The sequence below is a fragment of the Dermacentor silvarum genome, chromosome 9 (assembly GCF_013339745.2).
Source record: "Dermacentor silvarum isolate Dsil-2018 chromosome 9, BIME_Dsil_1.4, whole genome shotgun sequence".
Taxonomy (NCBI): domain Eukaryota; kingdom Metazoa; phylum Arthropoda; class Arachnida; order Ixodida; family Ixodidae; genus Dermacentor; species Dermacentor silvarum.
Window position 1 is genome coordinate 57,906,256 of NC_051162.1, and position 23,496 is coordinate 57,929,751.

Here is a 23,496-nt window from a genome sequence, read left to right on the forward strand (position 1 = left end):
GATGTTGTGACGTGTGACAGTTTGAACTTGAGTGTGGTTTTCGTAGCCGGAATGACAACGGCACCTGAAGAACTGGTAGATGAGACGGAACCATCGGTATAGATGTGTATTCGGTCCCAGTACGTCTCATTCATTAATAGCAGTGTCGTCTGTTGCATAGCTATTCTTGGGTGATTGGCCTTCTTCTTTACGCCCGGAATACTTAAGCACACCTGAGGCTGTTGCCGGCACCACAAGGGGAATAAAGGCCTTGCTGCTGGGGTGTATCCTGATGGAAGGCAATCTTGATTGGTGACAATAACTTCAGAAAACGTGGAACGAGGTCTCTGCAAAGGCAAAAACGCCAAGTGATGATCGGGGACGCGGGAAAGATGACGGATATGCGCCCTGAGACAATCCACTGCAACATATGTTTGGATCGGATTATCTTTGGCGAGGACGATTGTTGCAGGTGTTGACGCACCACGAGGAAGTCCTAAGCAAGTGCGCAATGCTTGGCCCTGTAAGCGCTCCTACGAGCGAACATTTGACTTGCACGTATTGGACAACACCGGAAAGCTGTAGCGTAGGTATCCTAGAAATAGAGCTCTGTACAACTGAAGCATGGAGCGTACAGATGTGCCCCATGTTTTCCCGCACATGAATCTCAGTACCTGGGCAATCGACGACAGTTTTCTTCAGGTACGTGCAATGAGGGCTCCAGGAAAGATTGTGGTCGATTATTACACCTAAAAATCGATGGGTCTTTCCGTAATAGTGTGTCCATTAATAGAAACTGGGTATGGCGTCATACGTTTTAGAGTGAATGCCACCAATGCACATTTCTCGGTTGATACAGTCTAGCCTTGTGCTTGAAGATATGCTGATGTCAAGGTTGCAGCCCGTTGCAAACGCGCACGCACCTGAGGCCGAGTAACTGCAGAATTCCAAAGGCAGATGTCATCTGCGTATATCGAGAGGCAGATTGCCTTAGGTAAAATGTCAGCTAGTCCAATGAGTGTCACATTGAACAACGTCGGACGCAATACTCCTCCCTGAGGCACGCCGCAGTACGTGTAATGTTCAGCTGTGGGGCCGTCTTCTGTTTGCACAAAAAACGACCGGCGCGTTATGTAGTCGGATAACCAACGAAGCATGCGGCCGCCGATTCCAATAGTCTCCAGGGAGGTGACGATGGCTTCATGTGCAACGTTGTCATGCGCGCCTTTCACGTCAAGAAGGAGCGCAACTGATATGCGCTTACGGCTTTTCTCCTGCTGCACAAATGTCGTGAGGTCAATGACGCTGTCCACTGAAGAACGACCCTACGAAAGCCTGCCATGGAAGCGGGGTAGATATTGTAACGCTCGAGATACCATTCTAGATGTGCAAGGGCCATCCTTTCCATAACCTTGCCGATGCAGCTGGCAAGAACAATAGGGCGATATGCCGCCAAGTCCAACGGAGATTTTCCCGGCTTTAGTAATGGTACCAGCCGACTTGACTTCCATTGCCGGGGAACTGTACCTCTATGCCATGAGTTGTTAAAGCTGTTCAGAAGCGCTCTTCTTGCCTCTTTTCCAAGGTGTCCCAGGGTAGAATAGGTGACGCCGTCAGGGCCTGGAGAGGATGATCGTTTAGAGACTGCTAGGGCAGCCTCGAGTTCTTCCATGGTAAATGACACGTTCATTTCCTGTACCTTAGCCGCTGGGAGGTCACTTACATCAACGTTGATGTTGACAGACTCGCCAGTGACTCTCGCACAGAATTCCTCCGCCACACCAAGCTCTGTTTGGCCAAGATCGAGGGCCAAAGCTGCAAATGGGTGTCGTTGTTGTGGGGATGAACGAAGACCACGTACTGTCCTCCAGATATGTGAAAGCGGCTTGCGAGGGTCCAGTGACTCGCAGAATGTCTTCCACCGCTCCCTCTCTAGTTTGTCTATGCGACGCTGAATTTTTTTCTGAATGCGACGTGCGTCTCTCAGATCATAAATTGATTTAGTGCGTCTGTATCGTCGTTCTGCACGCCGACGAATCGCACGAAGTCTTTCAAGTTCAATGTCGAAATCCGTTCGGCTTGATGACAATGATGATGAACCCTTGGAAACTTTAAGTGCTTCTGCGATGGTGTCAGCGATGTCGCGGGCGAAATCTCCCCCACATGCTTCTTCCATAAGCGACGTAAACATAGGCCAGTCAGTGCTCTTCAAGATACCCCGAGAGAAACACCGAGTGAGTCCAATAATCGTTAGGTAGGTGGGAATGTGATCACTCCCTTGAGTCTCGATGTCGCAAAACCATTTAACCACTGGATCACCAAAATATATAAAAATTCGGCGCTATCAGGAAGCGAGAAATCGATTCACTTTTGCGGCAACAGGGGCATCTTTAGTTAGCCGTAGCCGTCTAAAGTCAACAGTTGCTGCAAAAGCAGCGATATAACCATTAACATCATCATCATCGGCCTATATATTGCCGCTACAGGACGAAGGCAAAGCACTGATAAATTGTCGCTAAATGCACAATCATCGGAATTGAGTATTATAAACATCTTTGTTACCGTAGAGTAAACACGATCGAGTCCTCCCGCGGCTTGCATGCTTCCGCTGATGGTTTACTCTACCTCACTACTCACAATGGCATGTTAACCTTTAGACGTGTCAAGTTAACGCAGGCAATTAACGGTAATTTAATATTTCCTAACTGTAGCAGTGTTTGCGAGGAAGATTATTAAAATCTGTATACCTGTCCTTGCGCAGCGCAAGCCCGGCTTACCTGAGGATGTCGTGGCATATGCTAGCCGCGCTGTCATCAAGGCGGAAGCGAATTATTCAGTCACCGAAAAAGAGTGCGTCGCGATTGTATGGGCGTTAGGAAAATTTCGCCCCTATTTGTACGGCAGGTCTTTCGACGTTGTAACTGACCATCATGCACTCTGCTTTCCTCAAAGATCCATCTGGTCGTCCCGGTCGATGGGCTCTTTGTATGAAGAATTCGACATTAGCGTCGTTTACCGATCCGGGCGTAGGCATTTTGACGCGGATGCGCACTCTCGATCACCCGTGCAATCCCACAATGGCCCACCTTCAGCGGTCGTCTTTTCCCTGGATGCTCTCACCATCACAGACATGCCTTCGGAGCAGCGCAAGGACCCGTGGATAGCTACTCTCTTGAAAGTTCTCTGTGCAGGCCTCTTCATCCGCTAGCAAACCCCCTGCCCTTCGTCACCAAACCATGCATTTCGCAATACGCGATGCCCTTTTATACCGCCGCAACTACCAGGTGGACAAATGTAAATGACTGCTAGTCATACATCTCCCAAGCACTTGCGAACCAATGTGCGTGCATACTTCCATTCTAATCCGCAACATGCCCATTCTGGCGGGCTGAAAACGTATCAGCGGCTCCGTCAACGCTACTACTGGCGTGAGATGTACACATTTGTCGGTAAAAAAATTAGCGCGGCTTGCACTGGAGGCGAGGCGCAATGCTAAATAAACAGCGGAGCTGATGGGCACCTAGCTGGGCCTGGCTTTTGAGCTCGGCTAAGCACTACCAAGTCAGACCCATAATTTCGCGAAATTTATTGATTATTGATCGATTATCGATTAGCTATTGATTGGCTATCGGTTGGCTATCGCAAGGTATTGGCCACGTATTTGGGCTAGGCTAAGCACCATCAAGTCTCATCCCCAGAATTTCCCGCAATTTATTAATTATTTGACAATTATCGATTAGCTGTTGATTGGCTATCAGTTGGCTATCGATGAATGCATAAGCTTAAGTAGTCCCAACTATGCTTAGAAGACTTAACCAGGCTCCGCTTAGCTAGTTCACGGGGGTATGTGCTATTGCGCTTGGACTCTTTCTGCACTGCCGCCAGGATCGGCCCGCTTTTTTTGGATTCAGCAGACACATTACGCCCGGCTTAAACAGCTCTGCTGTTATTATGTTTGGTCCTGTAGCGCATGTCAAAAACGTAAGACGTTTCATCATACAACCGGTCAGCTATAGCCTTTGCCTTGATAAAAGCCTCTGAAGGCTTTTATTCGTCTATTCGAATGTGAAAAACTTTAGTAGAATGGTAATGGTTAGGCCAATGTGTTCGTTGCCGGGTTGTGTATAACTTTCAGTATTGTAACAGCTTTGTGTTTTCTTACTATACATTTTAGGTATAGGGTTGCTGGTGCAAGAAACATATTTTTCACATAATTTAGTTCTGCAAGACATCTTCTTGAACCTTCCTTCATTTTTCTAGCAGATATAAAAGACTTCTGCTTTTCTGCTAATTCACACGGACAATTATTATATTTTAGCAACGCATTTTTCAAATATTTAGTCACGTCACTGACGAAACGTGGCGACATGAAGTTCGAGATTTAGGATGATGAGATTGAGGATACACATGGCAGATAGCGTTTTTGAGGTGATAACATTCTTGTAATCAAGAAAGTTAAACATGGCAGGAACGTAATATATGCCTGTTACGCACGATTGCAGTAATCAAGAATGGCCAGAAGAAAGCCATAACTAATATTATTCTGTCACGGACTGAAGAACGAAGCCAATCTGTATGGGATACGAAATGTTAGTTACCAGTCCACCCTGATAGAAAGCATGCGTATACGTACAGGACCAAGTGCGACTAGCTACTGTTAATTATAACCAATATTTTATTCCACCTTCCTCGGGGTTTTGCAGTCAGAGTCCTTTCCTCACCGGATATACTGGTGGATGTATATTGACGATTTCGGCCACTGGTACGATGTTGACTGATGTCTTGCAGAGAAGAGAGAGAACGGCGTTTATTAATAAAAAAAATATGTACACATATTAAAAGGCAACCCCAGCGGTTTCTCCGGTAAGGTGTGTAGATTAGGTTAGCTGTTTCGCTCATTAATAGGTAGAGCAGAAAACTTGGGTCACTGGGTAATAAGCAGCCCAAATAAACATCGTGCTGCTGTCTGGCCTAGCAGAAAGAGATACATTAATGTGTACTGGGTTGGGCCATCTTTTGGCCTAGTAGACAACATGGGCTACATCCATCCCTGTATGTTAAGGTTTTAATGTGAGCGCATTACTTAGCTTATTGTGTTACCCCGCCGTCATCAGGAAGCCGCGGCAGAAAGTCGGCGCAGAAATTACGTCACGTTCATCTAACTAAAACAAAAAAGTCGCAGTTTCGCCCCAAAAGCGAAGCATCGATTGAGATAACAAATTAGTGTATAGCTATATGAAGTAGGGATAGCAGATTTATCGCCCGTATAAACTTGCAAATATAGGCAGACTAACTAAATGAACAAGCATGGTGTCACACGCGCAATGAAACATGAACACATCTCACTCGATGACCGCAGAAACTCGCTGTCAAAACGCTGGAGTGCGGAAGCGTGGCTGCGGCAGCGAGCGAATTGACCATCGTGCTGCGTCTCGCATCAACGCGCACTACGCCGCGCGAAAACACAGCGCCCGGCGGACTGCGTCCCCGACGCACATGGGTTTCAGGATACATCGGCCCGGCAGAGCGCGCGGCCGCCCGGGCCGCCCGAACTAGACCGCAACCCCCCCCCCTCCCCCCTTCCTACCCTCCGCTCGGGGCATGGCGCCTAACGGAAGACGGCGCTTCCTTGCAGCTTTCCTCCCTTGTGTGCGCGATATTGAGCCTCAATCGCCGGCTCACCCTCGCACGGCTACACTCGCGCATACAGCATACGACGCGCGGCGACGATTTTGTCGCCCTTGCATTTTATACAGAACCTCACGGCGACGCCGACGGCAGAAATGCGCCTGAAGAAATCATATAATTGCTATCGGAATAAAAAAGGTCGTCGGCCTTTCCCCTCTGTGAAGATGATTAACCAGCGAAACTGAAACGTGCGGCCCTGGTATTTATCACAGGGTTAATCCCGAGGGTTCATTAAAGTATTTCTCCATTATGAGGTTACACACATGTTTAACCGCGTCGGAGAGCACGACGTCACTGACGGTATGCCCGCAGTCCGCCGTTGTCGCTTGCGTTCGATGTCTTGAGTTTCCTGAACGGCGGGTTAGCAGCATTCGCCCGCCATTGCCGCTTGCGATTTTCGAAATTAAATTGCCTCAAAATGAAATCTGTCCGTTACGTAAGGCAATGAATGATTCACACTCCTTAAAGCACTGGCTCATATCCCCTTAAAGGCGGCCTCCCCTCTACGACGACAGAATGCTGGAACGCTGGAATGATTAGCAGCAACGCAGCCAGCTGGAGAAGCATACGACGACGACGTACGCGGGAGCAGTGGCACGAGCGCGTGCCAACGAGCCAGCTGCGGAAGAAGACGACACTCGAGCCAATGATGATGATGATAGTTTACTGTTCACATGCGATTTCGCCTAGCCATATACGATGTCGCCTAAGGCATATAAAGCATCGCTTTAAAAAGTTGGAGTTTCGCCCAAAAGGTGAAGCATCGATTGTGATAGCACTTTAGTGGACAGCTATACGAAGTAAGGATAGTAGTTTTATCAGCCGTGTAAGCTTGTAAACATAGACATTCTAGCTAAATGAACAAGCGTAGTGCCATGCACGCACAAGCAAGCATGAACACATCTCGCTCGATGCCTGCGGAAACTCGCTGTCAAAACGCGGGAGTGAGGAAGCGCGGCGGCAGCAGGGAGCCAATCGACCTTCGTGCTGCCTCTCGCATCAACGCGAAGTCGCAGACACACAGCGCACGGCCAACTCTGTCACCGATGCAGATGGCTTACAAGATACAGCGGCCGGAGCAGGTGCGCGCGGCCGCCCGCAGTAGAAGGCCCATTTTCATCATCATGAGGGACATCATCATCATGACCAGACGATCGAGCGTAGACTTAACTACTTTAATTATATATCTCCTATTTAACTTTATTGCGACAACTGCTACTCTTTCATGATTGTTGTATAATTCACCAATTTTTGCCGCTACGTCCATATGAATTAAATGTCCTACCATGTCTCTCTCTTATCTTGACCTCAGTAGAAGAACTCGTGACCATTATTCAACACCGTACGCGCCTCACCAGTTCTCGGAACTTCACAAAGGCCAATAATATCCCCGGCCGTACCTAGTAATTCATCAAACAGCCCTGCTAAGCTACTTAACTCGAAAGGGTTCGTTCTTGAAACGTTGCCAGGTTCAGTTCTCAGTGTTGGCGTGTCCGGATCCAGAGATTCTTTTGCACCCTCTGCTGCATCGCATGGTCCGACGGCGGCCTTGCTCAGGCGCTCTGCAGCCGCTGGTAACTGAGGGAACCAAACACTGTACCAGGGAGGCAAATTCCAGTTCTGGTGAATGAGTGCCTCGTTGAAGCGTAGTGGGCAGTTATAATTTGGCTGCAACTGGACTAGTATAGGCGCAATGACTCTCAGATAATTTTTGGCTTCACCCGCGGTTCCACCCGCGGCTGAAAATGCAGGGGCCGGGACGACGTTTCCAACTAGCGACCTACGATCAACTTAGAAAACCGATGTTCTCTACTCCACGCTTCCACACCATATTTATACAACTCAAAAATGAAGAAGAAAGAGGTAAAACTACATCGTCCTCTACACCAAATCACTGTCACCGAGGCTCTGCATCTACATCTACATCTACATCTAAATCACTATCTTGCGCACCGGCAATCAAAGCAATTTCTGATTATGAACTGCCCGATGGCGCACCGACACACTGTTCTGCACCTAGTGAAGCCAACACCCCCGAATAAAAAAAAAAGTCCTGGTCGCCTTTGATCCGCTCTATGATATTTATTTCGGCCAATTCTGGCGCTAATGAGCAGCGATGGTTCTTTGTCTCCTTCTTTCCGTATTTCCACAGCTGTATATGTGACAACGTGTGCAACAATACACCGTTGCAAGTCACGCTTTTTCCTGTGTACTTAAGTTTCTGTCTCTGTTATTTGTGTCGTGCTTTCCAGTTAGCGCTCTCTCAAAGTTAACATAAAACAACTAAGCCTGTCCTGGTAGCTCACTGGCTATGGCATTTCGCTGCTCAACACGAATTAGGGGATTCAGTCCTGGCTATGGCGGCCGCATTGCGATGGCGGCGAAATGCTGAAGCGCTCGTGTACTTGGATTTAGGTGCATGTTAAGCAACCCCAGGTGGCCAAAATTAATGCGGAGTCCCCCCACTATGACGTGCCTCATAATCAGATCATTGTTTTCGGACGTGAAACCGCAAAATTTCAATACCATTTTTTTTGCTCAAAATTATTCAAAGTGGTTTCAGCAGGAGGGGCTAGTAACCTGAATAATTTTTAGTTTACTGCATTATTACGTTCATTTGCGAGCCCACCGCTCGTGCTCGTCTCTCTTACATAGCTGCTGTCGATAGCTGAGCAATTTACGGCAATGCATCAGTAACGTGGTGCCCAGCAGCCTATACTTTAGAATTTAACATATTGCTTGCTTAATTGCAGGTTCCGTCCGGCGAAGGCTAATGACGAAATATGAAGCGCAACGGCGCCATCTTGAACTTCTTGTTTATAGGTACCCTAGAAGTAAATAAAATGAAAAATTCTGGAGTTTTTCGCACGAAACTTACACTTTGGCTTGAGGCACGCCGTTGTGGGGAACTGCACATAAATTTTTACCATCTTGTGGTTCTGTAAGGTATGCCCAAATCTTAGTACACGAGAGGTTTTTTTTTTTTACGTTTCACCCCCATCGAAAGGGCGGGATCAAACCCGCGACGTCGAGCTCAGTAGCGCAAGGCCAGGGTTACGGCGGCGGGTTTATATCTGCCCTATGAATCAACCTCGCAATATTTAGTTTCTCGTAAATTCTTCATTCCGCTGCTTCCCATATTTCCCTCCAGCTTTCTATATGGCACATTTATCACCACGTAACTATGAATATCGTAAATGTTTAAAAAAAAGAGCTGTTTGCAGTACATACGCTCAAGGCGCCACCGGACATAATTTCTAAAACACAGTCGTAGTTTTCTCGACATACAAATATAACCGTTATGTCCATTTAGTCAGGACAGTATTTTCAATTATGTCCGCGCCAGCAGTAAATGCAACACACCAGAAAAGCAGCGCGCATAACTAAAGTACTCGCAAATCGCCGTCGCCAATCTATTTCTTCGGTAATCGACATTGTTTATTTGCTGCTTTTCTCATGGTATTCTGAGAACAATAGAACCGCATTGTTCATTTGTTCCTTCTTTTCTTTTCATTATTCATTTAAACACCACTTCAACTTTGATAATTGCATTTAAAACCAGTTAACAGGCGCACCGAAGGATTTTCAAGGCTTAACAAGCCGGTACTTTCACCTGCCGAGTAATCTGGGAATGGACCTTTCCAACTTCTGTCGGCCCCGCAAACGAAGTCGGCTTGCCAATGAACCAGCGCGCGACACAGATTAGTTCGGCTGGGTAACTTCATTCTAAAGCCATCTTCGGTTCTTCCGCTACGATTGTCGGCTTTAGAGTCGTTTCGAGTCCGCAAACAAGCGTGCCGCCGGCCACTTCAGTGCTCATTTGCGTGCGCCCTGTGAACGACGGAATCTGCAGCAGACGACGCGACCTGGACACTCAGTGGACCGTGAGGTCGCGGATGAGCGGGAAGTATCGATCGCTTGTCCGAGTCCCCAACCTATTTCCAGCCTCGATAATTCACGCCTGCGATGAGTGAGCCTCTGGCGGCAAGCCTATAACAAAGACGCCGGAAAAAGGTGTAAGAAAATGGGGGCTGCGAAGCAAGGACTGGCAGTGAGCTTGCGCGTCTTTGTGAGGTGGCGGGAGCAGAAGTGGCTCGAAGGCGTAGAAAAGGCACAGTGGGGGCGCTGTAATCGTTATGGGCAATGACGCCGTGCACAGAGACACCTGTTCTGGAGGTCGTGTCCTTGATTCACAACTTAAACGCTACGATATGTCTTGCGAATTCAAATCGTCATCATGCTCTTCGGTGCGGCATCGCTTAAAGCAACGACGGCATTTCGAAAATAGAACAAAATTTCTAAAGAGGATTCCAGTCTAAGCGTTCTTCTTTGTTCTAAGTTCCGTGAATTGAAAACAAATGACCTGTTAATTCCCAATTACACGTTAATATACAACATTGTAACAAAATTTGGTCTTTAAGAGCGAAGAATTCTAATTATTTCATACGCTCTTTAGTCGTGTAATTACGATGTAGATGGCTCCATTCGAAGCTATAGGCATCACATCTGCTCAAGAAGCAAGGTGCGGTGCGGTTGGGTTTTCGACTGTCTCTGATCTTGTGCAAAGGAAATCACAGCGATGCATAAACACTCTCGTCAGCTAGAAACATAACAATCGCATGAGTCAACATACATTAAGTGAAATTAAAAATATAGATTGAGGCAGCTTGCACAATTACATACATTTAGCTGATTGCACTAAGAGAGAGATACTAGTTGCACAAAAATTTTAACATATAGTGAACTAGTTACCTAAATTTCCTTTACAAATTTCGTCTATCAAATCACTTTACAGCCCACTGAAATTTACATGTTCTAGCCGATGAGTTCGCAAGGCGTATCCCGTTGGAACAACTTCTTAGAGTGGCACTACTTTCGAGATATTTATTCCCAACGTGTGCCATGAAATATATTGCCGTTCGAGCTATGTTATTTTTGTGCTTCATTCCATGCAACAGCCCCTTGGATAACAGAGTAGGTAGAACAAGAATGAATTTGTACGGCAAACTTGACATTTAATACTTTCTCATTCCGTTAAATCTTGTTAATTAGTCACTTATATGCATCTCAGTTGATCGTGCAAGTTATCTCCGCCTCATTGAGTAATCCAGCTGAAAGACTAAAATTGTGTTATCTGCAACAGGTGAATTTAAAAGATATTTCGCAGTCTTCACAAAAGCACCCCGTATATCCAAAACCAACCATGTTACATCGTTAATTCCCGGGCATCATGGAGACGGCTGCCTACACTAGCTTTTCTCTGGTTCTTTGAACAACTATCTTTCGCAACAGGCAATGCACGTATGCGGTAGGTGCGCGTGAAAATGTGTGCATTACGTTAGCCGCTCCCAGTGGCAGTGTCATTGTTTGAGCATGCAACTACATGAATACAACATAGAGGCCGATCGATAAAGCAATCATGAGAAGGTGCACATGGGATGTGCGTCCATCTAGCAAAGAGAATGATCAACCAGACGAAAGTGTAAAGGCGCCGCACAACTATTATGCGCAACTTATTACTTGAAAGAGCGTAAGATTGGGCGAGTTGGTATTCCATGTCTTATACTTAATAGCACATGAAAAGGGACGACGCACGGATAGACGACGCGGACATAGCGCTGTGTCCGCGTCGTCTATCCGTGCCTCGTACCTTTCATGCGCTATTAAGTATAAGACAAATTATTACGCGCTGATAAAAATGTAATAAAGTTGAATGACTTTATGCTTCGGGTGGTGCAAGAGCATTTATCGGGGAAAAAGTCAAGGCGACGGAATTATACTTTGTCCGGCATCTAATGAGTCCTGGTGATTAAAAGTAAATATCCTTTCACTGTCAATTAAGGGACGTGGAGTTTTTTCTTGCCTTTTTTTAACTAAGAAAACTGAATCACTCACTCATAGCGCATGCGTAACCTAATTATGGACTGAATGCATACTGACAAATAAGCTCTATCGCTTAGGCAAGTTTGTCGCAAGAGATTGAGAGACAGAGTTTAATAGAAACTAAATATGTCGGCCCTGCTATATACAAAGCTTTCTACTTCAGATGAGGTGTTTGAGATGAAATGAAGAGGGGGGAAATGCAGGAAGAGAAGAAGACAAAGACAAAAACTATGAATAAATAAGCAATCAAGCTCAGATCAAGAACAATGATCAAATAATGTCTATAAGACGTTACCGGCACAAGTATCATAACAGGGCCTTCGTTGCTCCGATTGCATCCACATTTTCGTTCCAGGGCCGAAAAAAGACACTGGCCGGAATTTGTTAACGTATGCTAAGTTAACTCATTGCTGCTAACTGCGCAATAGTATAGTGGCGACAGTGACACAGCACATGCTCAGTGTCATCGGGTCCGTGCCCTCGTTACACAGCGGTAAACTGAGTTACCGGCCACGACGTCGGTTCACTTCATACGTTATACTGCGTCCCACAAAGTTTTTTTTTCTAGCAATATTTAGGGCTAAGAAGTGGCATATGGCGGCATCTTGCATCTTTTTATTTTAATTTTACTCGGTTATTGGAGACGCTGCAATGGTGAGGCTCCTGAATAATATATACACCTGCAGTTCTAGAAAGAGAAGCCAAAGTAAATTCAAAAGTGCTTTAGCGTCCTGCCCTCATCTTTTTACTGCGTTATCGCCGTAACTGAAACCCGCAAACACATTCTTCTCCGCAGAACACCCTTGCTATTCAGCCACCTAGGCGGCTGAACGATATTATCTATGCAGAGGACCCGATTAACCCGCCTGCTCAATTACTGTTTTCTGCATGGGCGTCTAGTGCGATGCAGTAAAACTGGACAACGACGGACACGAGCCAGCGGTTGTTCCTGTACGCTGTGGTCCTGTTTCACTGGTTGACGCTATGCGCCTTTGAAGTAAAAAATATAGCAATACCAACTAGACGAATATGCGAACCTTTGCAGCTCAGTGCTTTTGTTTTCCCTTTCCTTGTCAGCGCTGCACGAAACTGGCAAGCAGAAGTAACGTGCAGGGATGAGTAAACCGTTTCTCAAAGCAACATTGAGCGCGACTGTTGCAAACGCTCTACGTCCGAGTCGCATCACCAACTGATATCATTACCACAGACCACGTGACGCGTTAGAGCTGCCCCTCTTCCTGTATGGCTTGCGTAATCATGGTTGTGCGGTGGTTTTTAACATTACAGAAATGACGTTATACAAACAAATATTTGAGTGCACCTAGGCTCACAAAGTGACATGGAAAGAAGGCTTCATGTGACTCGCAAATAATGAAAAAAATAATTGAACGAGCTTTTTCTTTTCCTTTTTTTAGATTCCTGCCTTACTAGCAGCGTGTGACGCGATACGTTTCTCAGTTACTCGGTGGTCTGTCTTTCTCTTTTGTCACTGTTGATCACTTCAAGCTTTTTTTACTTTCTGCGCACTCCTGGTTTTCTTTAAATCTCATTTACTCAGTATTTTGTATGCATTCTTCGAGGCGTCCTTCTCCCACTTCAACTATCATGCAGCACGTGAGGTGTCTCACACTTCGTTGCGCAGCAATCGCGGCCAGAGCACCGTGCAGCATAAGTTATGTTATTAAGTTGGGTAAGTTGTTTCTCGTCAAACATTGTATTCATTTAGAAAATAATTTCAAACAATGCTTGTGCCCGGAAGAAAAAAGTAGCAGTTTCGCCCGAAAGGCGAAGCATCGATTGCGATAGCAAATTAATAGACAGCTATACAAAGTAAGGCATAGTAGATTTTATCGGCCATATAAACTTGCAAACATTCGCTCATTAACTAAATTAACAAGCATAGTGTCAGCGCGCACAGGCAATCCATGAACACATTCCACTCGATGAGTGCGGCCGCTCGCTGTCAAAACGCTTGCGTGAGGAAGCGCGGTGACAGCAGCGAGCGAAGTGACCTTCGTGCTCTCTATCGCTTCAACGCAAACTGAGCGGCGAGAACGTAGCACGCACTAAGCTTTGAGTCATCCGCGCACCCAGACCTCAACGCAGATCGCTTTTAAGAATTGGCGCGCGCGACCTCGGAATACGCAGTTGCTGTCGGAGTACAGCACCCCCCCTCCCTGATTCCCCTCCCCACGGAACCTAACGCGCGACGGAAGACGGCGCGCTTCCTTCCCATTTTCCCCCCCTTGCGCACGCGAGATTGAGCTGCGATCGTCGGCTCTCCTCGCACGCTTTCACTCGCACATACAGCATACGGTGCGTGGTGGCGGTGTTATCGCTCTGGGACTTTATACGGAACCTCATGTCGACGCCGACGGAAAAAATGCGCCTGAATTGTCCGTATAATTGCTATCGAAATTAACTAACTTTGGGTTGCTGTAGACGTACGAGAACACCACAGGTTTTATGTCTGAGTCGTTATTGTGGTATGGCCCACAATGCTTGACAAAGAGCGTCAGCAGGAAGACACAAACTCAAAAGTGCTTAAAGGCCCCTCACAAGGTTTGGCCATTTGGAGCTGACGAGCGCAATGCATACAATGCGCGCTTATGACCGTGTCTGCTGAGTTTTACATCCCTACGAGCAGCGGAACGAGCTTAAATTTCAAACCAAACGCCATTTGCCCTTCGCCTTGCGGGGCCGCGCTCGCAGCCGGAGAGCCGATGTCTATCGCGCATGTGGGCCTACGTATACATAGCAGTGTGGTGACGTCACTCACAGGGACACGTGAATTCGAGAATTCAAGGAAGCATCAGTAATTTGTTTAATCTGTTGCTTCAACCGACGAATTAAATTTTTGAGGAAAAATTCAAAGCCCTTCCACTACTGTGAAGATGGAAGCCAGCGAAGCTGTGACTATGGTGGGTCTGCTATAGTGAATATGGCTATAGTTAATTTGCATATTATCATTATTCATTACATTGAGTATCTTCGGCATGTTCGTCAAAGAGCAAGAACACCGGCGTCTTGCTTTCGCCCGTAGCGATGGCAAAGTAGTGCGTTTGCTGCGCCAAATCCGCCCCATCGTCACACTAGCGTATAAGCCACGGCGTTCATAGACGCGGCACACTGTTCGGCAGCGTCAGGATCCTGTGAGATCTCTCGGGCACCTACTCGCAGCGGCTCATACCAACATATCCAACGCGGGTACGAGCCACACGTGATTTCTTTCTTCTTTCTTTCTTTCTTTCTATCTTTCTTTCTTTCTGTCTTGTCCTTGGCTCATACGCGCATATCCAATGCGGGTATGCGCCACACGTGATTTTATTGTCATTAATCGTGACCTACTTGACGAGCGTGGGACGTTATTGATGTCATGACCTACCATTGATATTAGTTATCCGTTTTGACACCTGTGCTAAGGCACAGCTGGCGGAAAACCACCCCGCAAATGGAGCCGAATGCTGATGACGATAGTTTTTTTTTTTTTTTTACACACGGACACGATCTTGTGGGAACTAGCCGTTATCAGCTTCACTGTAATAACAAAACATGCAAACCGAGTGTCTCCGTGTCTTTGTTTTACTTCGTACCGTAGCACGAAAGATGTACTTCCGCTTCGTCTGCTTCTTTCCACGTCGTGCCGTCGCTCGCGCAGCAACGTGTTGCACCGCGTGATCATGCTTTGTGATCCGCTTGCGTCTGCCCCAGTGTTCGTGTAGGCGGGGCCTGTGGCAGGGCCCGTGTCGCATGCGTCACGCGATCCTCCAGCTCCGGCATGGGAGAACGCAGGGAAGTTATTTCGCTTGCGGAGGCTTGACGGCGGCAAGGGGAGAGAGTATCAACGTAGGAGGTGACGCTCGCCTCCTGAAATCATGGGTTCGCGGCACTTAAATATTTCTATCTCGGCTATTAATCCACCAATTTGAAACATTCTTGCGCTAGAGCACTCTCTAAAGGGCACGTAAAAAATTTCAGCGGATAACCAAAATTTGCTATGTGTCCTGGACAAGGGCCTTTAAGAACCTTTTTCGAAGCCTCAAAAGCACATTGTAACGAGTTTTGCACCTCCCAGCGATGTAATACGGAAACCATTTTTCAAAAAGACCTAGCAGGAGGCGTAGAAACCACGAGCACAACGTTTACCTTTCTCATTCCCCCTCAACGTCCTTCGTTCTGCCGGATAGGGGTGGCGTCAGTGGTGGCGCCCAGCCCACATGTTTTGATATAGACCTCTCCTGGGGTACGTCACAGCGTGACATCACCGGGGCACGCGGAGTAACCCTGGTTGGCCAAACACAGCCGCGGCCGGTTTTTTCTGCGTGGTGCAGTCGCGCAATGCAATGCGTGGACGCGTGTTTTTCATTTTTTCTTTTTGCGTGGACCTCCACTAATCTCTTGCCAGCGAGATTACCAGTATTGTGTGTTGGAAAACCATCGGCGTGTGGTAAACTGCGTGATGGAAATCTGGCGACGCTGGCCTGCGAACTTGAACTGTGTGCGTGTGTGTGTGTGTGTGTGTGTGTGTGTGTGTGTGTGTGTGTGTGTGTGTGTGTGTGTGTGTGTGTGTGTGTGTGTGTGTGTGTGTGTGTGTGTGTGTGTGTGTGTGTGTGTGTGTGTGTGTGTGTGTGTGTGTGTGTGTGTGTGTCGCATGTATCTCGGTGCAATCTGCGCTGTGTGCAGAAAAATAACAGAAATCTTCTTTTGAGGATAATCTATCGACTGAAAAGTATGAATGTAAATGAGCTTGCAGCATGTTTTAACCACTACCGAGTCTTAAATAAACATTTTCTTTTCGTTATTATTCTACTCGCCTTACGACACGGACTCCATGATGTGATTATGCACATAAACATGCAAAGTTTGATCTTATGATGTTGAGGGCAGCAAAGGGAGGCCGCAGACACAGTGAAATTACCGCACAACGGAGTGTGTACTTTTGTACACTTTTGCTTTGTGCATTCACATAACCATGACGAATAATTATAATGAAAGTATAGAGTTTAACATTTATAAGCTCCACAGCGGCTTCATGGGAACGCTGTGAGGAAAGGCTCCCGATTATGTTTGACCACCTGGGATTTCTCAGCGCTCTCCTAAAGCACGTTAACACGTGTTTCTGCATTCCTCCCCACTTCTGAATTTAGGCGCCGCCACTTGTTACGGCTCCACTGAGCCACCGTGATGGGCATGGCTGATAGTTGAAGCCGAAGTTGATCTTGTGTATCGTTTATAGCTACAGTGTAAATGGGGCACAAATGAGTACCTCCACGACAATGCAATACAAATTTTTGTCCGAAGACTATTCACATAAGCCAAGTATCCTTTCGACGCCATGAAAATGTGCATCATCTGTGATATAATGTTCGTTTTCAAAGAGTCATAAACGTTTGTGGCTGTTTAATCTGCGAAAGTGGAACACTCTTAGGAAATCGCTAAGGGAACCATGCACTCGGCCCTAACGTCTCGCTGTTGTGCCGGCAAAACTGGGCGATTATACTTTCTAACTACAGTTCGTAAATGTTGTCACTTCAAAAAATGGCAATACGCCGGAATTACCATCGGTCACTGTAGTAGATATACGAGCAGCTCTCTTATGCAGAAAGAACAGGTCGCATGAACATTTTTTTTTCTTTTTGCCAACCAGCGCCCACTTCGAAGGTGCGGCAGATGAGAGGGGCACTCGCAGTGACGTCACGCTGTTTGCAAACAGGGAAAGGCATATTCCAATCCGCCATTTGGGACGTCGTCTGGGTGTGGCCTGTTTTCAATGAAAATCGAAATCTTTATTATATCCTTTATGAATCTTAATCAAACTCTCAATCAAAAACAAAATAAATATTTGACATTGCCGGTACACGTGTCAGTAGCGCAGACAAAAATTCCAACAAAAATGACTTGACTGGGCCTTTGCCCCCTACTACAGATGCGCTTAGTCACAAAAACAAAGGGGGGAAATGCGTTTAAAGAAGCTTGCCTACAATAGCCTAAAACAACTTGGCAGCGCTACAAAAGTTGTTAACAGCTATACAGCATAACAGAACAAACTATGGAACAAGAAACATGTTCCCTTGCTTCACGTCAGATGATAATGGCACCGCAAACGTACACAAGATAAAAGCAATGTGAGCATAAATGCAAATGTGCAAAGAATTGAGCAGAAAATATTACAAGAAAATAGAATATATGGAAAATAAAAAAGAATACATTGCTGTTCAAATGAGTTCAAATCACATAAGATAACAACCGTGGTGCTCGTTGTTCGTGTATGCGGAACATGCCACCTCTCAGAATGTTCTTGTGTCATATGTATGGTAGCTTAGGGTTAGTTTTCATAGTTGCGTAAGAAAATTAGTACGGCTTTTTTTTTCTATGTCGTCTCGCTTAAGAAGCGTATAGGGAGTGAATGATACAAACACCAAGGCTCTGGAAAAGAGGGTATGAGCATCGTAAGCAGAATTGGAAATCTCCCTAACGGCTTTCTTTGGAAGTAAATATAGTTTCGTTATATTGGTACATCTGTTTATTTTCTCCAGGCTAGAAAACTTGAGTTAAGATGCGACAGAAAAAGAAAACGAATTGTTAATTAACACATTTAATTTTGTCGTTAAAAAGAAACGTATTTTATTAGGCGCTCCGCCAACGTGCGCGAGTTCTTGAACAGCCGTATCTACATGTTCTGTCCTACTTAAGTGATCTTTAAAAATAACCTCGAGGCTTTTTTACCGAGTTCACGATCTCAGTGACAGAAGCACTGTTTTCAATGTTCCTTTTAATGTTTATCACCTGCCTTTCTGGCCGAAAAAGTATGGCCTTTGTTTTAGAGCTGTTTATGACGAGGCAATTTACAGTGTTCCACTACTTTACCATGCCTAGAACATGATTTGCGTTGTCAATTAGTATCTTTTTTTCCATATTGAGATGTAAACTTCAATGTCGTGTCAACAGCATTCATTATAAAGTTAGCTGATTCAAACATGGTGAGAAGGTTCTTGATATAATCAGTAAATAACAAAAGTCCAAGCATGGTTCCTTGTGCTACAGCAAATTTTACCGACGTGGTGTCGGACGTTTCATTATCAATAATAACTTTCTGGCATCGAGATTTGAGGTCCGTGTCAATTACGTTGAGGCAAACACCTCTGAACTCGCAGTGCTCTAGTTTTTTTTATATAGTGTTAAGTGATTGATGCGATCAAACGCCTTCGAGAAGCGTACTAAAATCCCCGGAGTTAGTAACTTGTCTTCTATATATCGCCTGTAGAATTATTGCCATCTGTTGTCAAGGCGCCGACTCAGTTGATAAGCCCTTCCTGAAGCCAAATTGTGACTCGGATATTAGGTTGGCACTTTTCACAAAAGGACATCATTCTTTCATTTAGTACTTTTTCTGTGCCCTTGGGCAATACAGGCGATCTGATCGAGAGGCAGTGATGCAGGAAATATCGATATCGGCCTGTAATTGGATAGAATTTTCTGCAGTCGAGTACCGCAGACAATTAGGTGGGGTGATGAAGTTAGGAAATTTGGAGGCGCAATTTGTAATCAGCTAGCGCAAGACAGGGGTAATTGGAGATCGCTGGAAGAGGTCTTCGTCCTGCAGTGGATATTAATATAGGCCGATCATATCCTCCAAGTTTCATGCCAGGACGAGTATCAAAAATACTTCAAATTTAAGCGCCAAGTTTACCACCCCCTATAAAAATTGACTTGGCTTCATAATGATGCCACACAAATCCTTCTTCAACAGAGCTATATAAAGATGCAAGGAGTTGTCCTTTTTGTTTTCACAGTTAAGATTTGTGGCTTTATATTTACATTTTCAGATCTTTGAACATTCACCAAAAATGGCATTGCTGACTCTTGGCGGGAGCGCGCATGTTTGTGCGACAGCCATTTTGTTCATCATAGTTAGAATCGTCTGAAATGTTTCATTCAAACCGAGTTCTTGTGTTCACATGCAACTTAAAAGATGCCTCATTCTTCATCGTACACGAAGGAAGAGTTCAGATTCTGCGGTAACCGCTAAGCTACCCGGCGACAACAACGTGGTCAAGCCACGATCACGGAGCCCATGTAATTCCCTGGTGTCTCGCTCAATTACTCTAAGGCAGTGCAAACAGAAAAGGACGAGTGATTGCCAGGAAGGATTTTGCAAAGGAATGACTGGTCAATGGCCTGGTAAATTATGCCCCAGGTAATGAAGTGATTTAGCGTGGAAGCTTGGGCGTGTTGGTGAATCACCAACACGCCCAAGCTTCTTGTAAATTTTGGTAAATTTCGGGCTTGCGGGTTCACAGCCGAAAACTCAAATGCGTTTTGTAGAAAACACCGTTTTTGCTCACGAAACGAACATATATCTTCTTAATTAAAATAAAACTTTCTTAAGAAAATATCGTAAGCAGTACTTAAGTTTGCTGCATTGAAAATATCTTCCCAGCTAATTTGGGAGAGTTCATTACGAACTAATTCCAACGTACATGGATTTATGTCTTGAAATGTAAAATCTGCCATTTTCGACTGCTTGGTGATAGTAATATGATCCGCAAAAAGAAATACAGGCTAGTGATCACTGATCTCTCCTCCAATAGCGCCATGCCATTTCTTTCACTGCGAGATATTGCCCGATAGCTGTATTTTGCCTAACGCATCTATTGAAAAAGGACAATTATATTTCAATAAGGAGATCGTTTTTAATAAATGTTTCTTGCAAATTGTCCTTAAATAGAGATGGTAATATCGAAAAAAATTATTTTGAAGCGAATTACAATCTGAATGTTATTTTTTGTAGTTGAGAAGTTTTGAATGTTTGACAGAAGTTTATACGCAATAATTGCATTAGTTATGTTCCTTGACGAATGTACAGAAATTCGTAGATATAATATAACCCTTCTCAAAATTTTTAGTTGAAACTCGGTATGCATGATGAGGAATGCCTTTGCAAAGCACCACCTGCCAATAGAAAGAGACGTGTATAAAATCTTGAGAAAGCTACAAAAATATCTGGTATGTGTCCACCATCACCTGAATTTCACAATGTTCAGCTATCTCGCCCGTTACGTTTTTATTGCGTATGTAACTTCACCGTCGTAAACTCGTCGCTGAGTTTTTCTGTTTATTTCAATGAAAATATTTTTGACTTTTCTAAAAAAATTGAAATGAGTAATTGGGGATCTCTTTAGATAAAAAACGTCTCTACATGGAACGGACATTTCAGAATCTATCTGAAACGAAGTTTTCGTAAAGCGCTTAATCAAATGCTATCAATTTGCCCGTTTTATGCCTGCGTCATTAGTACAAATGATATTGGCCCACGTGCACGTACTTTAGAGCACGCGCGCACACTGTTACGCAATGTGTTAACTCTCGTATTGGCTTGTATTTCTTAAATCCTTCATGTAAATGTAGCGCCCGCTTCTTGCGCAATCCCCGGGCTGAATATGCCGCAGTATACAAATCATCGTTGTCATCATCAGCACTCGGTGATCATCCCTAAGGGTCTGTTCCAATTCTGGCCAGCTTCGGAGACAGACTACGTAGACGGCTAAGCATGCAACCGAGTCAGCTTCGAGGCCAAGTAATGCAACGCGTTTCGAGTCGTCTGGAAGACGCTGCTGCGACGTGATGCCACCTCGCGGCGACAAAAAGAAAGTTGAGAAAAGTGCACGTTGTTTCGGTATTTTAAGTCACTTCGCCTACGAACCTATGAAAAACACCATGCGACTTACATCAGTAATACAGAAAAGGGTGCCTACGTTTTCGTGTGCGCAGATGACCTTCCCGTCGAGCGTCCTGCTCAGTCGCCATCTTGTTTAGACAGCAAAGCAGTCTGCATCGTTCTTGACTTCGATGCTGTCATAGCGAGGCTGCCTACTTTGACGTCTTCGTAAGAATTGAAACGAGACTTAAGATGGCCGCTACACACTTGGCCGTCGACTTTGCCGCCTACGGCGAGTATTGGAACACAGCCTAAGAGCTCGTTGACGTTGTCCCAATAGAAGTATTCGAGCTATTGTGGCCTAATCACAAAACTATTTCATCTGACCAAAGAGACTTTTCGCCGGACTGATATCTTCTGTTGATGAAGTGCATCTCCTTGCCCTTGTTTTAGATAATTGTTTCCTTTGTTAATTATCCGGTGAAGTGGTTGTTCTGTGCCTGCTAACGTGGCTACGACTGCTCGGGCCTCTATGTGTACGGAGTGATCCTTCAGCTAATAAAAAATCATTAATCAACTTTTTAAGTAATTACTTTAGGGCACATGTGACAATTGATTGTAGCCGGTTTGCAAGGCTTATTCACTTGGAACGAATGTCAAAAATGACACCAGTTTGGAGAAATGCGCAATCAAACTCGCCGCAAAAATGCGCTGTTGTTTCACTTGATTTTTTACCAAAACGCACATTGTGCATTGAGGCACAAAAGTAACTATAACGCCTGTGTACTTCGTCCGACACCTTGGAAAATGATATCTCGAAACTGGTGTCATCCCGGAAATTCATTTCGAGTGGATGCGTCTTGCAAAATCACCGGCTACAATTCGTAAGATATTTGAGACATTAATTAGTGAATTTTCGCTATTTCGTTGAATACGTGTTACTATTTCTCGTGCTAATAATATCCCCTCTTCGAATATTCCAGCTGAAGGACAAGAATTATGCAATCTGCCACAGGTGATTTTTGAAAATTCCATAAAACTTAAAAATGAACACCCCGTATACTTTCTGCACGTAAATTTTCATGTATGAAATAAATGCCATGAAAAAAAGTAATTGTGGCCTGATGCTTAGAGCATCCGACTGCTGTGATGGGGAGCCGAGTTTCGATCCTAGCATCAGTCACGTTCATTCAATTTACGTTTTGTATGAGCTATGCGGCAAAACAGCAGCAGCGGCAGCACCACCCACCCAGCCAGCAGCCATGGTCAGGAAAGTCCGGGAGGATTCGCAAAAAAGATACGCTTTAAAATAGATGGTAGCACAGGACCGGGATAGCGCTTGATCTATGAAACAGGCGGTGGGCGTAATTAGGCTGGCGATGATAATTATGTTGCATGCCGTCACTATACGACATACCAACTCATTGGTCACATTGCTCATTGCCTCGTATTGAGGCTATAGCACGTAATTACGGGCCTCAAAAATTGGCACGGAGTGTACGCGAAAATTGTATGTTTAAGCCTTGCTTTAGAAGAGTACAGATACACACACATAGTTCAAAACCAGCAATGTGCCGTGAACACGTCATTCCTGGTTCAGTCTGTAGCGTACTCGGTGCATGAAAACACCGTATTGGGTGCACTAGTGCATTAGGGTGCGCTATAAATTCTAGCGATGTTCAACATCAAGACAACGTCGTAGGTTCTCAGCCTCCGGAAAGGCGCAGCTGAAGGAACTAAAGAATTCCGACATGCTTAATACGGGCAGCAGGCAGCGTAGTCTCGCGTCAACGTCGCTCTCATTGCTGCCGACGGCATTGCAGGTGGACAAGCAGAACCTCCGGAAGAACGTCCGTTGCGCCAGGGCCCGGTCATACTCGGACAACGTCGTGTTCCGCAGCACCTCGTAGTGGTCTATCATGAGCCAGTGCGCGAGCCTGACTGACCGCGTCCACGCGTACAAATCCAGCGCTTCGCCTGGTGTCATTTGCAACGGGCCGTGCTGGTGCGGCGCGTGCTCTGCGCAATGCACGAAGTGCGCCACGTTCTTTGTGCGCCAGGTGGCAGCACTTCGAGCTGACGGCACGCCGGCCTGGAACACGCTTCTCGTCAGCACTGTGCCTGCCGTGGCCAGGTCGAATTCGACGGGTACTTCGCCCGAGTACACGAAGGGATGCCGCCAGAGTGCCACAGGAAAGACCACCGCGTTCAGCAGGCGAAGGTAGGTGGCGTCGCTCGTCATCGAGTAGCTGTTCTCCAGAACATCTCCGATATAAGGTGGTTCGGCC